The 12,295-nt window shown below is 44.1% G+C and overlaps 1 protein-coding gene across 1 annotated transcript in view; it reads left to right on the top strand.

Annotated features, from left to right (window-relative positions):
- The window catches only part of LOC146830317 (NFX1-type zinc finger-containing protein 1-like), a 727,926-nt gene that overhangs the window by 261,753 nt on the left and 453,878 nt on the right, over positions 1–12,295 (top strand). The window lies entirely within an intron of this gene.

Below are 12,295 nucleotides of genomic sequence, written 5' to 3'. Positions count from 1 at the left end.
GTGTGTGCACTGCGCCTGGAGAATCAATGTATGCTCGCGTAAATGAGACGGAGGCAGACGCACACCGTCGCATGAAATTGGCAAAAGTGAAAGTGATCGCGCTTTAAGGGTGCCCGCGAGCGATGGACCGAGGCAGACGCACACGTCGCATGAAATTGGCAAAAGTGAAAGTGATCGCGATCGTGCTTTAAGGGTGCCCGCGAGCGATGGACGGAGGCAGACACACACATGGAAGGAGGCAGACGCACACCGTTGCATGAAATTGGCAAAAGTGAAAGTGATCTCGCTTTAAGGGCGCCCGCGAGCGATACGCTTGAGCGATGCGCTTAATGAGGAAGAGATAGGAAAGCCAGATGGCGACTGTGTGCGTAACTGCACGCGTAACCGGAAGCTCTAGGCCACAAGCAAAAGCGTGTGGTAGCATTTTCTGAATCCCACTTACTAAAAGTCTCGCCAGAGCAGCGCATGCGCTGGCCAAAGCGAGACTTAAAAAGGTCGGACACCACTGAGCCAAACTCAACTATTTGTTTAATGACAGTACACGCTCATATGAGGTGACTGAGGTACTCAAAAAAACACTGGAATATTTTGTGGAATTAACCCACTTTAGATTATGTAATTGGTGACACACCACAGACCACATACCATAAGTGTGCTTCTTTGAAGGACTGACAGGTACACAGCCATATGCAGACTCTTACCTCGCATATGTAGACTCTTAAGTCACAGAATTGGTTATCGCCATTTCCAGGGTTTCATCCTTCTATGCATTGTAAAGCTTGTAAACATTCTGAAGGGGTAACTCTGTTTTTTTACCCCAACTTGGGTTGGACATTTCACATTAAATAACACATTACTTGCCATACAGACTATACAATCTATGATGTTACATGCCCTTGTCCAAAGCTATATGTGTGCAACACAATATTTCCAATTAAAAAACAAATGTTAGAGCATATTTGGCCAATAAACCAAAAGATCATAAGTACAGCGCTACAAAATATTTTAGTGAGTTTCATAATGGAAAAAATGATGTTCTTTGAGATAGAACATGTACCAAAAAAACATAAGAGGAAGTGACAGAACAAACTCAGGAAAACTGATCCCAATAAACCATTGATGTACATACCTATATGCCATTTGGGATGAACTGTGATGAAGAACTGTTAACACAGTTATGAAAGAAAGAGGCCCTTGTATAGGTGCAGGTGCTCAATATCGTAGATTTTGTAATCGTTTTTATTAATATGCATATACAACTCACTTTCATTTTTTATAAAACACCTTTTTTTATATAATTTTTTTTTTTAGGAAAACAATATCACCTGCTGGTTGCTTAACTGCAATTAATGTAAAGAAACATTGAATGTGGGGATAGGGATAATTAAATTATATGGGATTATTTTGAGTTCAGCTTTTCTCAATTTTTGATTTATAAAATTAGGGTGCACAAAAGTAAAATATCCCCATTCCAGAGGAATATGCGTACTGTTATGTGGCTACCAAAGACAGAAATGAATAGGCCACCGAAGCCGTAATTTGTGTGAATATCTTGTTAGTTAACAGGATAACTTTGAGTTCAGTTGTTCTCAATTTTTTTTTATGGAATTAGGACGAACGATGCTACCATCTCAGAGGAATATATATACTGTAATACGGCTACTAAAGCTGGAAATTAATGTATTCTTTGTGATTATCTTGAACTGTTGGTAGGAAAAGTTTAAGATACTATGCAATACCTCATGACTTACCCTACACTCTTATTTCAAAGGGGATATTATTTGTATTTTTGCGATTAAAGCTGGAAAATAATGTATTGCACAAAATACTTTAATGGTATTGTTGATATGAATGGCTTGATACTTTGTAACCAGTTTACGTCATTCTGTATTTTGGGTTAAATCACTTGGATGAGGATGAGGTCTTTCTACACTTTTTAGAATTTATAGCAGGTGACTTATGACAAATGTAATCATGTGAACAAGACCACTTTTGGTTGAAACGTGTTAAGGCTCCGAGCGTTGTGGAAATATTATATATCTGTATAGATATTTTTACTGGCATAAACATTATAGTTACGTGAATTTGTCACTGTGTCAACATCAACTTGTGCCCCTGCCATGCACTGCTTATTACCTGACATATAACGTCACTCATGACATGTTCTATGACATCATTTATGACATCACTGATTACATCTCAAATAACATCATTAATTATATCCCTGATGACATCATCCAATGAGTGTGCTAATTTATATTATAGCTCACATGGTTGCGGGTAGCTTGCATTCAGCTAATGTGCGTAAGTGTTTAAAAAATGCATGTGCTCCTTATGCACCATAGCTGTGTTGAGGTATTGAACATGTTATATTTTTTTATTCAAGAGTAACTTGGTGTGCAGGTGACAGTTGACTTATGTTCTATTATGCTTCAGACAAGTTTTATGGTTCAATAGAAAAGGAGAAAGATTCTACGTAGTAGATACTGACTTTTATAAGGAACCTTGAGTTATTGGAGAAAATTATGTCAGCTTGATAATTGAAAATACACATGAAAGAGTGTGTGCAACAGGTATTAACCGGTTGACCGCGGCGCAAATTCCGCCACGGTGCAGGCAAAATAATGAGTGGACGGGGTTCGGTTTGCCCCCGGCTGTCCTCCGCACACGCCCACTGTGATGCCAGACGGCCAGGGGCCGTCTGACGCATGGAACGAGTTAACCTATGTACGCATGCTTGGTTTGCTTCAGATGAAGGGCCATCTGTAAAGTTTAAACCACAGTATGAAGTGTGCAGTTAGGAAGTTCTATTTTGAGCCAGAGAAGATCATGTCTAGACGTGGCAAAAGGGGAAAGAGTCACGGTAAAAGGGACGCCAAGAAGCACAGGAAGGTGCTTCAGGACAACATCCAGGACATCACCAAACCTGTCATTCACCGCATAGCATGCCGTGATGGTTTCAAGCACATTTCCGCAGCGAGTGCCATCTGGTAGTGCTGGACCAGTGCTAAATAAACAGTTCAGGCCTACCACAATGGAGCACAGTCCGGGGACAAGAGCCAAGCAGGCCTGGTGAACAGACTACCTTCATCCTAGTCGCAACAGTGAGATACGTCAATTTTATATACCCAGTGGCGGCGATGTCGGTTCCAAAGACAAAGCGCCAAAGCCGAGGGGCAATGGTTCTGATGCGATGCGCTGGGTTCTCCACTCAGTTGAAGGATGGGGGGATCTCTTCCACACAGAGATGATGCATTGGATTCTGCTTTATGCAAGCAAAGGATGTGTTGGTTTTCTGGAGCAAGTATCTTGGTCCACTTCCAGTGAATCAGGCACAGGAGCTGGGGTGGAGAGGTTGATTTCCCTCAGTCTCAAGCAACAGGAGGCAAACCAGTAAGCCATTGGAGATCACTTTGGTTGCAATGCAGAGTCCAACTCTCCCCCAGCTGAATTAAAGAGCAGCAGGGCAGCACAGGAGAAAAGTAGTCCTTCCAAAGCAGCAGTCCAGCAGAGTGGCTGTCCTTGTTGCAGCACAGCAGTCCTTCTGACAAAGTTCAGGTAGAGATCCAGAAGTGTCAGATTTGGTGGGTCAATGACCCAGTATTAATACCCACTTGTGCCTTTGAAGTGGAGGGTGATGCCAACGAAGGGTCTTTGAAGTGCACACATGTCTTTTCTTCCCAGCGCTGGCTTCATACTTTCTACAGGGGCTAATCATGTCTTTGTGTGGGGACAGGACACTGCCTATTTAGGTGTAAGTGTCAGCTCCTCCCTCCCATCCTGTCCAGAATGAGCCATCAGAATGCAGATTAGCAGTCAGACACACCTACAGTCCCTTTGTGTGAGACCGTCTAGAGGGAATTCATAAAGTCAAGCTGTTACCCACCCCAGGCATGTATTGGAAACTGGCGGCAGGCATACAGAGCTTTAAGAGCAGAGAAATGCCAACTTTCTAAAAGTGGCATTTTTAAAATAGTAAGGTTAAATTCAACTTCCCCAGTAAAGATGATTTATCATTACCATTCCAAAGATATAAAACATGAAATGGCTACTACTTCCCAATCAGGGATTACAGCTTAAAAGTGTAATAAGTAATTACTAATGTCAGTCTATGAGAGGGGTAGGCCTCGTAGTAGTGAAAAACGAACGTGGGTCTTTGTCAAAACCAGGACATGCTAAACTTCAAAGTACATATCCTACCTTTTACCTACACAGCAATATGCCCTATGGGCTACCTAGGTCCTAATTTAGGGTTGACTTGTATGTAATAAAAGGGGAGTTTAAGGCTTGGGGAGGGTTTTAAATGGTAAGTCGAAGTGGCAGTAAACTGCATACACCGGCCCTGCAGTGGCAGACCTGAGGCCGTTTTGAAAGGCTTCTTCGGTGGGTGTCACAATCATTGCTGCAAGCCCTCTAGTAACACTTAATTTACAGGCCCTTGGTATATGGTATACCATTTAACAAGGGACTTACAAGTAAATTAAATATACCAATTATGGATACACCAATGTTACCATGTGTAGGGGAGAAGCACATGGACTTTATCACTGGTCAGCAGTCCTAAGTCCAACAAAATGAATCAGCAAAAAGAGGAGGCGAGCGGCAAGCAGTCTGGGGGAATACCACCCTTAGGCTGACAGGTCTAGCAGTAAGGAATTCATTTTGGAATTGGCATTCACTATTTTGGGTTTCTATGAACAGTTGTATACAGATTGAATACCGTACTTAATGAGAGTTTCCCATATATCTCTGGCTGATTGTTAGTGTGAACTATGCTGCGTGTATAGCCAGAGCAATCTATACTGCAATACGCGGGAAAACGAAGCTTGGCTGATGTCATCAGTGATGTCATCAATGATGACATTTTAGATGTGATGAGTGATGTCATAAATTATGTTATAGTACATATCATGAGTGATGTCATATGTGAGGTCATAAGCAGTGCATGGCGGTGTGCAAGTTATAGTTAGCACTCCTAACTATAACTGGTGAATTTCTCAATCAATCAATCATAGCACTTGTATAGCACACTGCTCACCCGGAAGGGTCCCAAGCGCTTGGGGGAAGGGGGCCGCTACTGCTCGAACAGCCAGGTCTTGAGTTGTCTCCTGAAGGCGAGGTGGTCCTGGGTCAGCCGAAGGTGGATGGGGAGGGAGTTCCATGTCTTGGCCGCCAGGTAGGAGAAGGATCTGCCTCCGGCGGTGGCTCTTCGGATGCGTGGTACGGCGGTGAGGCTAGCGGACCGTAGCTGGCGGGTGGGCGTGTGGAAGGTCAGGCGGTCGTTGAGGTACTTGGGGCCCAGGTTGTGGAGAGACTTGTGTGCGTGGGTGAGGAGCCTGAACGTGATCCTCTTGTTGACGGGGAGCCAGTGCAGGTTCCTCAGGTGGCCGGATATGTGGCTGCGTCAAGGGATGTCCAGGATGAGTCGGGCGGAGGCGTTCTGGATGCGTTGTAGTCTTTTCTGTAGCTTGGCTGTGGTTCCGGCGTAGAGGGTGTTTCCGTAGTCCAGCCGGCTGGTGACGAGGGCCTGGGTGACCGTCTTCCTGGTTTCGATTGGGATCCATCGGAAGATCTTGCGGAGCATGCGGAGGGTGTGAAAGCATGAGGAGGAGACGGCGTTGACTTGTCTGGTCATCGAGAGGGAGGAGTCCAGGATGAAGCCCAGGTTGCGTGCGTGGTCTGTCGGCTTGGGGGCGGTGCCCAGGGCTGGGGGCCACCAGAAGTCGTCCCAGGCGGAGGGTGATGGTCCAAGGATGAGGACTTCCGTCTTGTCTGAGTTCAGTTTCAAGCGGCTGTTCTTCATCCACTCGGCGACGTCTTTCATCCCTTCGTGGAGGCTGGTTCTGGCGGTGTCGGGATCTCTGCTGAGGGAGAGGATCAGCTGGGTGTCGTCAGCGTAGGAGATGATGTTGAGGTTGTGTTGGCGTGCGATGGCTGCGAGAGGTCTCATGTAGACGTTGAAGAGGGTGGGGCTGAGTGATGATCCTTGCGGGACGCCGCAGATGACTTTGGTGGCCTCGGAACGAAACAGGGGGAGGCGGACTCTCTGTGTTCTTCCAGCGAGCAACAAGATGATCCACTTCAATGCCTTCTCTTGGATGCCGGTGTTGCTGAGGCGTTGGACTAGGGTGCGGTGGCATGCGGTGGCAGACCATGTCGAACGCGGCGGAGAGGTCCAGGAGGATGAGTGCCGCTGTTTCCCCGTTGTCGAGAAGGGCTCGGATGTCGTCGGTGGCTGCGATGAGGGCGGTCTCGGTGCTGTGGTTGGCTCTGAAACCAGACTGCGAGGGGTCGAGGGATTCATTCGTCTCGAGGAAGGCGGCAAGCTGTCTGTTGGCGATCTTCTCGATGACTTTGGCAGGAAAAGGGAGGAGTGAGATGGGGCGGAAGTTTTTGAGGTCGGTGGGGTCGGCTGTTGGTTTCTTCAGTAGGGCGCTGAGCTCGGCATGCTTCCAGCTCTCCGGGAAGGTGGTGGTGTCGAAGGAGGTGTTGATGACGTCTCGGAGTTGGGGTGCGATGGTGGAGTCGGCCTTGTTGAAGACGTGGTGGGGGCAGGGGTCAGTCGGAGATCCGAAGTGGATGGTGTTTATCGTGGGGGCTGTGTCTTCGGTGGTTACTGCGATCCAGGTGCGGAGGGTGGCGGTGGGGTGCGTTGGTTCGACGGTTGGGTGCGAGGATGGTGCGCCGAAGCTGTTGTGGATGTCGGCAATCTTGCGGTGGAAGAACGAGGCGAGGGAGTCGCAGAGATTTTGTGATGGGGTGATGTCGTTGTTGCTGGTGCTGGGGTTGGAGAACTCCTTGACGATGCTGAAGAGTTCCTTGCTGTCGCGAGCGTTGTTGTCCAGTCGATCCTTCAGTGATTTGTTCTTGGTGGCGCGGATGAGCTGGTGGTGCTTGCGGGTGGCGTGTTTGAGGGCGGTCATGTTGTCAGTGGTCTGGTCTGTGTTTTTTTAGTCTAAAACATTGATGTTGACACTGATAAATTCACATAACTATAATGTTACTTTAACCTTTGTTTTTTTTCAGGAAATTACTTGTGTTTTTTAAGTAAATTTCCTTTTTTTAACTGTATGTATGGTAGAATAACTGAATAAGATATCCTGTGTATGGACATTATTCTGAAATGAAATAGCTTTCATATTGTAACTTAACAGGAAAGGGTGCACACTTTGCAAAATATTTCTAAAAAATAATGTTTGAGTATAAAACGGAGTAAATCAACAATATTTGTAGTGGTCTATTTCCACAGTTCTTATGACTCTCATATTGAGATATTTTCTGAGCACATTCATTAATATTGTAATAGCATACTTTTCATAGCCTCCGTATGTGTTTTTAGATTAAAGTTGTAATTATAATTCAGAAAGAGAGTAATCAGTTTTTCGAATACGATATTAAGTATTAAGTTTAATTGTATAAATCTATTTTTTAAGTGTGTGATTACTCACTTGAATTCTATATTTTGTCTTGATCTACTATTTAGAGTGCTTTTTCACGTAATCAGCTATTATTTTGTAAAAACCTTTATTTTTCAGTTTTACAAATAAAAAAACATTGCAGCTGTAATTTCAATGAGCACAAAAACCTGTGTACAGGAAAACTACTGCTCAAAGCTATAACTATCAGAGCAGGTCGATGTAGAGTCATGGGCCAAAAACCAGTCACTCAGACCTCACCACACAAGGATTTCTGGCCCTGCATTTTTGTCCCGTATACTAAACTTCATATGCACCTCCTCGGCTAATGACCATTTAGCCACATACCTGCACCAGTGTAATATCTCTGGGGTGCACTACTGCTTTCAGATGATGGCAACCCTACACCTAGCAAGGACCAGTGCCAACTGCAAAAACTTGTACACCATCTTGTGACATTTTGGCCTCTTTAGGCCCCCCAATAAACAACACTGAGGGGTCGCCATCACTCGCAAGGAAGTGATACCCAGGAGTGCATCCACCTCCCAGTTCCAGAAGTCTTGCACTACTCGACAGCCCCAGGCCAAGTGAAGAAAATCAGCTCCATGAACATCACAACAAGGGCAGCTGTCTGTGCACGCATGCAAGATATGACGAAGAACCTTGGGGGTCAGATAATTGCACTACCAAAAATTATAAGGTACCAGCTTAAGTGGTGACCTAAGGATAGCCTCTGTGTAATGTCACCATAGTGTCGAATGCCGATGATGCACAGTTGATTTTCACACTGGCTCAGGATGAAGGAGGATCTGCAATGCGTTTCAGGACCTGTCTGGTATTACTGGTTCAGTGGATGAACTCTAGCTGCCTAAAACTTAATGGCAACAAAACAGAGGTGCTCATAGTTGGAAAGCAACCTTCTGTGTGGTGCCCAGTGTGGTGGCCAGGGACGCTAGGCCCTATTCCTTGCCCAAAGCCTAAGGTGAAAAACCTAGGAATATGGTTCGATGAGCAAATAGCTTGCTTAGCTGGAAAGTGCTTCGCCTTGCTTAAAATGTTAGCCAAGATTTCTGATTTACTTCCTTTGTAGCTAAGAAGTCAGTATTACAGGCCATTTTGATTTCAAGAGCTCAAGACTGGATTACTGTAACAGCCTTTACATCAGAGTCTACCTGGGCAGAATCCAGAAGTTCCAAAGAGTGCAGGATGCAGATGCCCGACTTCTTTTGAAGCTCCCTAGAGGAGCACACGTGTCCCTGGCCTTGTCTGAACTTCACTGCTCCCACTGGAAAAACGCACCACCTTTAAGACTATGTGCCGCTGTTAAAACCTGCCCCTCGCCTGCAGTACTGCTAGGTCTGCCTCCCCTGATCGACGCCTGTAGCTAATGTCTCACCCCGCAAGTCAGACCCAGACAGGTTCCCCGTTGCACAGCCTTAAGGGCCTCCCATTCTGTGAGCCGTGGTGCCCTAGTTTACATCCAGATACACCTTCAGGGCCTGGGAGATCGCCTCCCTCCCAACCAGGTCTGTTAGCATTTCAACAGGTAATCGCTATGCGGCCCCCCTCTGCGCAGAGCATTGCAATGTACAACAGAGAATGATCTGAGAGTGAGGTGTGTCCCCTTCAAATCCTCCGCCTCTGGAACGCCACCCCCCAAAACTTTATCTAGCCTATCTTATCCACATATGACATGTGTATGCCCGCTGTGTTGGATGAAGTGTACACCAGATGTCTGATAGGCCCAAATTATGCAAAACTCCAGTAAGCGCAGCAGTCATGTGGGGTTTAGTGCCCTCCCTGGGATGTGTACTGTCAAGTTCCCCATCTGGAATGCAATATAGAGCAAGTGTCATCAGTATTAGGGGCATACGTGTTAAGTAGCGACACCTGTCTGCCGTCCACTGTACCAAGAAGGTGCAGGAGAAACTTAAATTCTTCCTGGGCTGGGTGTGAAGCAAAAGCGGAGGGCGCTGCAACTACAGTACATGTGCCTGTACCCTTCAAAGCTGAAGGTCATCTTACAGGGGAAGGCACATTTCTTTCACCATCCAGAAGACGTCTGTGAATGGAATAAGACTGCGGTTCTCTGCCCTGTTGGGGGCCAGCAGGGGACCTAGGGCTCTCGGCCTAGGCAGGGGACCTCGGCCTCGATGGGGCCCCAGGTGCAACCGCTTATTGATAATACCACAGTGCATGTACAAGTTATAGTTACTTGAGATAACTATAAGTGGTGAATTTCAGTGGTTTTACTCATTTAAAACATAATGTGTTAAACTCAAAACCACTGAAATTCACCACTTATAGTTATCTCTAGTAACTATAACTCATGCCCTAAAGTAACTATAACTTGCAGCCCGCCGTGCACAGTTTTGTCATCAATGATATAATCTAAAATGTTGCAGTGATGTTATCAAGAATGTTATAAAACATATCATGAGTGATGTAATATGTGGAGTAATTGGTCGTGCTTGCCAATGGCGCACTATAGTTACTTTAGGGCACTTGTTATAGTTACTGGAGATAAGCATAAATGGGGAATTTCAGTGTCTTTTTTTAGTTTAAAACGTTACGTAGTCACTTAAATTTTCACCTAACTATAGCGTTACTTTAAACTTTCCTTTTTGTCAGTGAATTTCTAGTTTTAAAAAAAAATAAAGTATTATATAATTAAAGTTCCTTATTATAATGTCACTTTATCCTTTGTTCTTTACTGAATTTCTAGTTTTTTTAAATGTGAAGTAAGATTTTTTACCATACGTAAAGCCAACCGCACACAGCCTTTGGCCAGGCCCTGTCTCCAGTCAACTATGGGCAGCTGATACCCTGCCATGCACACGAAGGGTCGGTAGTAGGGCCTGGCTGTGTCCAACCCCCCATGGGCAGGGCACAGCGTGTAATTGGGGACTGAAAACCATTGCAGATATTGGCACAAAATAACACTTTTTTAGATCATTTCGTGAAGATTTGTCAAACAGCACCATAGTTATTAGCTAAACAAAAAAAAGGAGTTTTCTATGGAAACACAATACTGCTTATATTGCTATGCAGTCTGGCTAGCGAGTTCACAACATTGTACACGGAGTTGCTCGACTTATAGAATGTTGGGTGAGGCCCAAATTAAATCTTTTAGCTATAACTATAACTTTTGAATTTTTAAGGTTTGTGTTGTTTAAGTTGGTTTAGTATAGAAATAATAAATTATGTTTTTCTAACTTTAACTTTTTTTGAAACTTTGGTTTACTTCATTGAATTTTTATGCTTTTTAAAAAAGCAATTGTTTCTAATCCTATAATGTTGTTTATGATGCTAGTAATTGTTTTAAAGTTTTGTTTTGGTATAGCAATACTTTAGAGGTTGGGCAAAGTTCATTAGCGTTTTGTTTTTAACAGCGGTTCCTTGATAGTACGGCGGTACCGCCATAAAATTTTAAAATTATATTTACACCAAATACTTTTTTTTTTTAAATATGGAGCCAGGGTTTCATGGCTAGTTTTGCTTTTAATGGTATATGTGTTAATAATGTAAATTTAGGTTGTGTTTGTGAACTGTACTGGCACCGCAATAGTGTTGTAGTAGTATCAAGACACTACAGCAGTACTTTCACTTTTGTAAAACAGCAGTTCATAAGCTTAGAACTCTGTCAATTGTTAGTAAAAGGAAATGTTTATCGCTTCTCCATACCATTCCATTTGATATCTTCAAAAGAGAAGGTTGTGCTCTTTGCAAGAGGAACATCTTCTGTTCAAAAGCCACCTTGGATGTTTTGGACTATTCCAATGGCTGAAGAAGACTACCCTGTGCTGTTGCAAGAGGAGAGAAGAGGTGGCGCGGAGGAAGTAATTGAAGAACTCCATAGTATGGGAATTTATTTTCTTTGCCACCCGGAGGAAAAAAAGTTAATTCCACATTTGTTACATGCAACCTATGTAACAAAGTTGTTTCCCTCAGAACATTAAACACTACTCCTTCGGTACCTCTGGAATAGGAAAACACCTGCAGGCAATTCATTCCACCAGGTTGGCGCATGAGGAAATGAGGTGTCAGAAGGAGAAAGAAGAGGCCAAAGCTGGAATGTTGGCAGTGGTCTCTTCTTCAGTTACTGCAACACCTTCGACTTCTTCTGCTTCATCAGCACCCCCACCACAAACCTGCTGCATCTTTCCCTCCAGTAGCTCCTTCTATTTCTTGTGGTCCATCAGGCCTTCCACCAACACTTGGTGCATCTGTCCCTCCACCAGTACCTGCTCTTTGGTGCGCAATACATCTTTTGAGTCAGAATTGCCATATAATTGCAATATAATAAAGCATATGTCAGTACAGCGACACAATGACTTCTCTGCCATACTGTCTTTGTTGCTGGAGAGAGAAAAATGACCATTCATTGTGAGCTTGTCATGACTCACCAGGGTCCTCCTCAACAGCCTTACTTTTTTTGCCTTCGTTGTGCTCCTGTTTTCTGTTTAGACTATTATTTTTGTTGGTTGTATGTAACTGTCTTGTTCATTTTTAGACAGTCTGTGCTAAAAGGTAAAGTAGCACCATTACCTTCTGTCCACCCTACGTTTTTCTTTAAGTAGATTGTGTAGTGTCCCCATGCTGCAGTCTCTCCATGATGGAAAATTATGGCATTAGTAGTATAAGTGCATCTAAATATGTGAAGCAGTAAAGTAAGAAATAGAAGAATGTATTTTTCTTTTTATTGACAGTACTTTCTCGAATCATAAATATGACATATTTGGTTACCCATTGTTAAATTAAGTGTAGAGACAAGTTCAGATTTGCAGTTTGGCCATAAGTTATTTTGCACAGGTTTAGATATTAAATTGTGTACTGGAATAGATTTGCAATCATGTATTGGTAGATATACAAATCTTTAA

This window comes from Triturus cristatus, chromosome 5_1, assembly GCF_964204655.1.
Source record: "Triturus cristatus chromosome 5_1, aTriCri1.1, whole genome shotgun sequence".
In the NCBI taxonomy this organism is placed as follows: Eukaryota; Metazoa; Chordata; class Amphibia; order Caudata; family Salamandridae; genus Triturus; species Triturus cristatus.
Note: the sequence above shows the minus strand (reverse complement) of the source record. Positions and strands in the feature narration are given on the sequence as shown.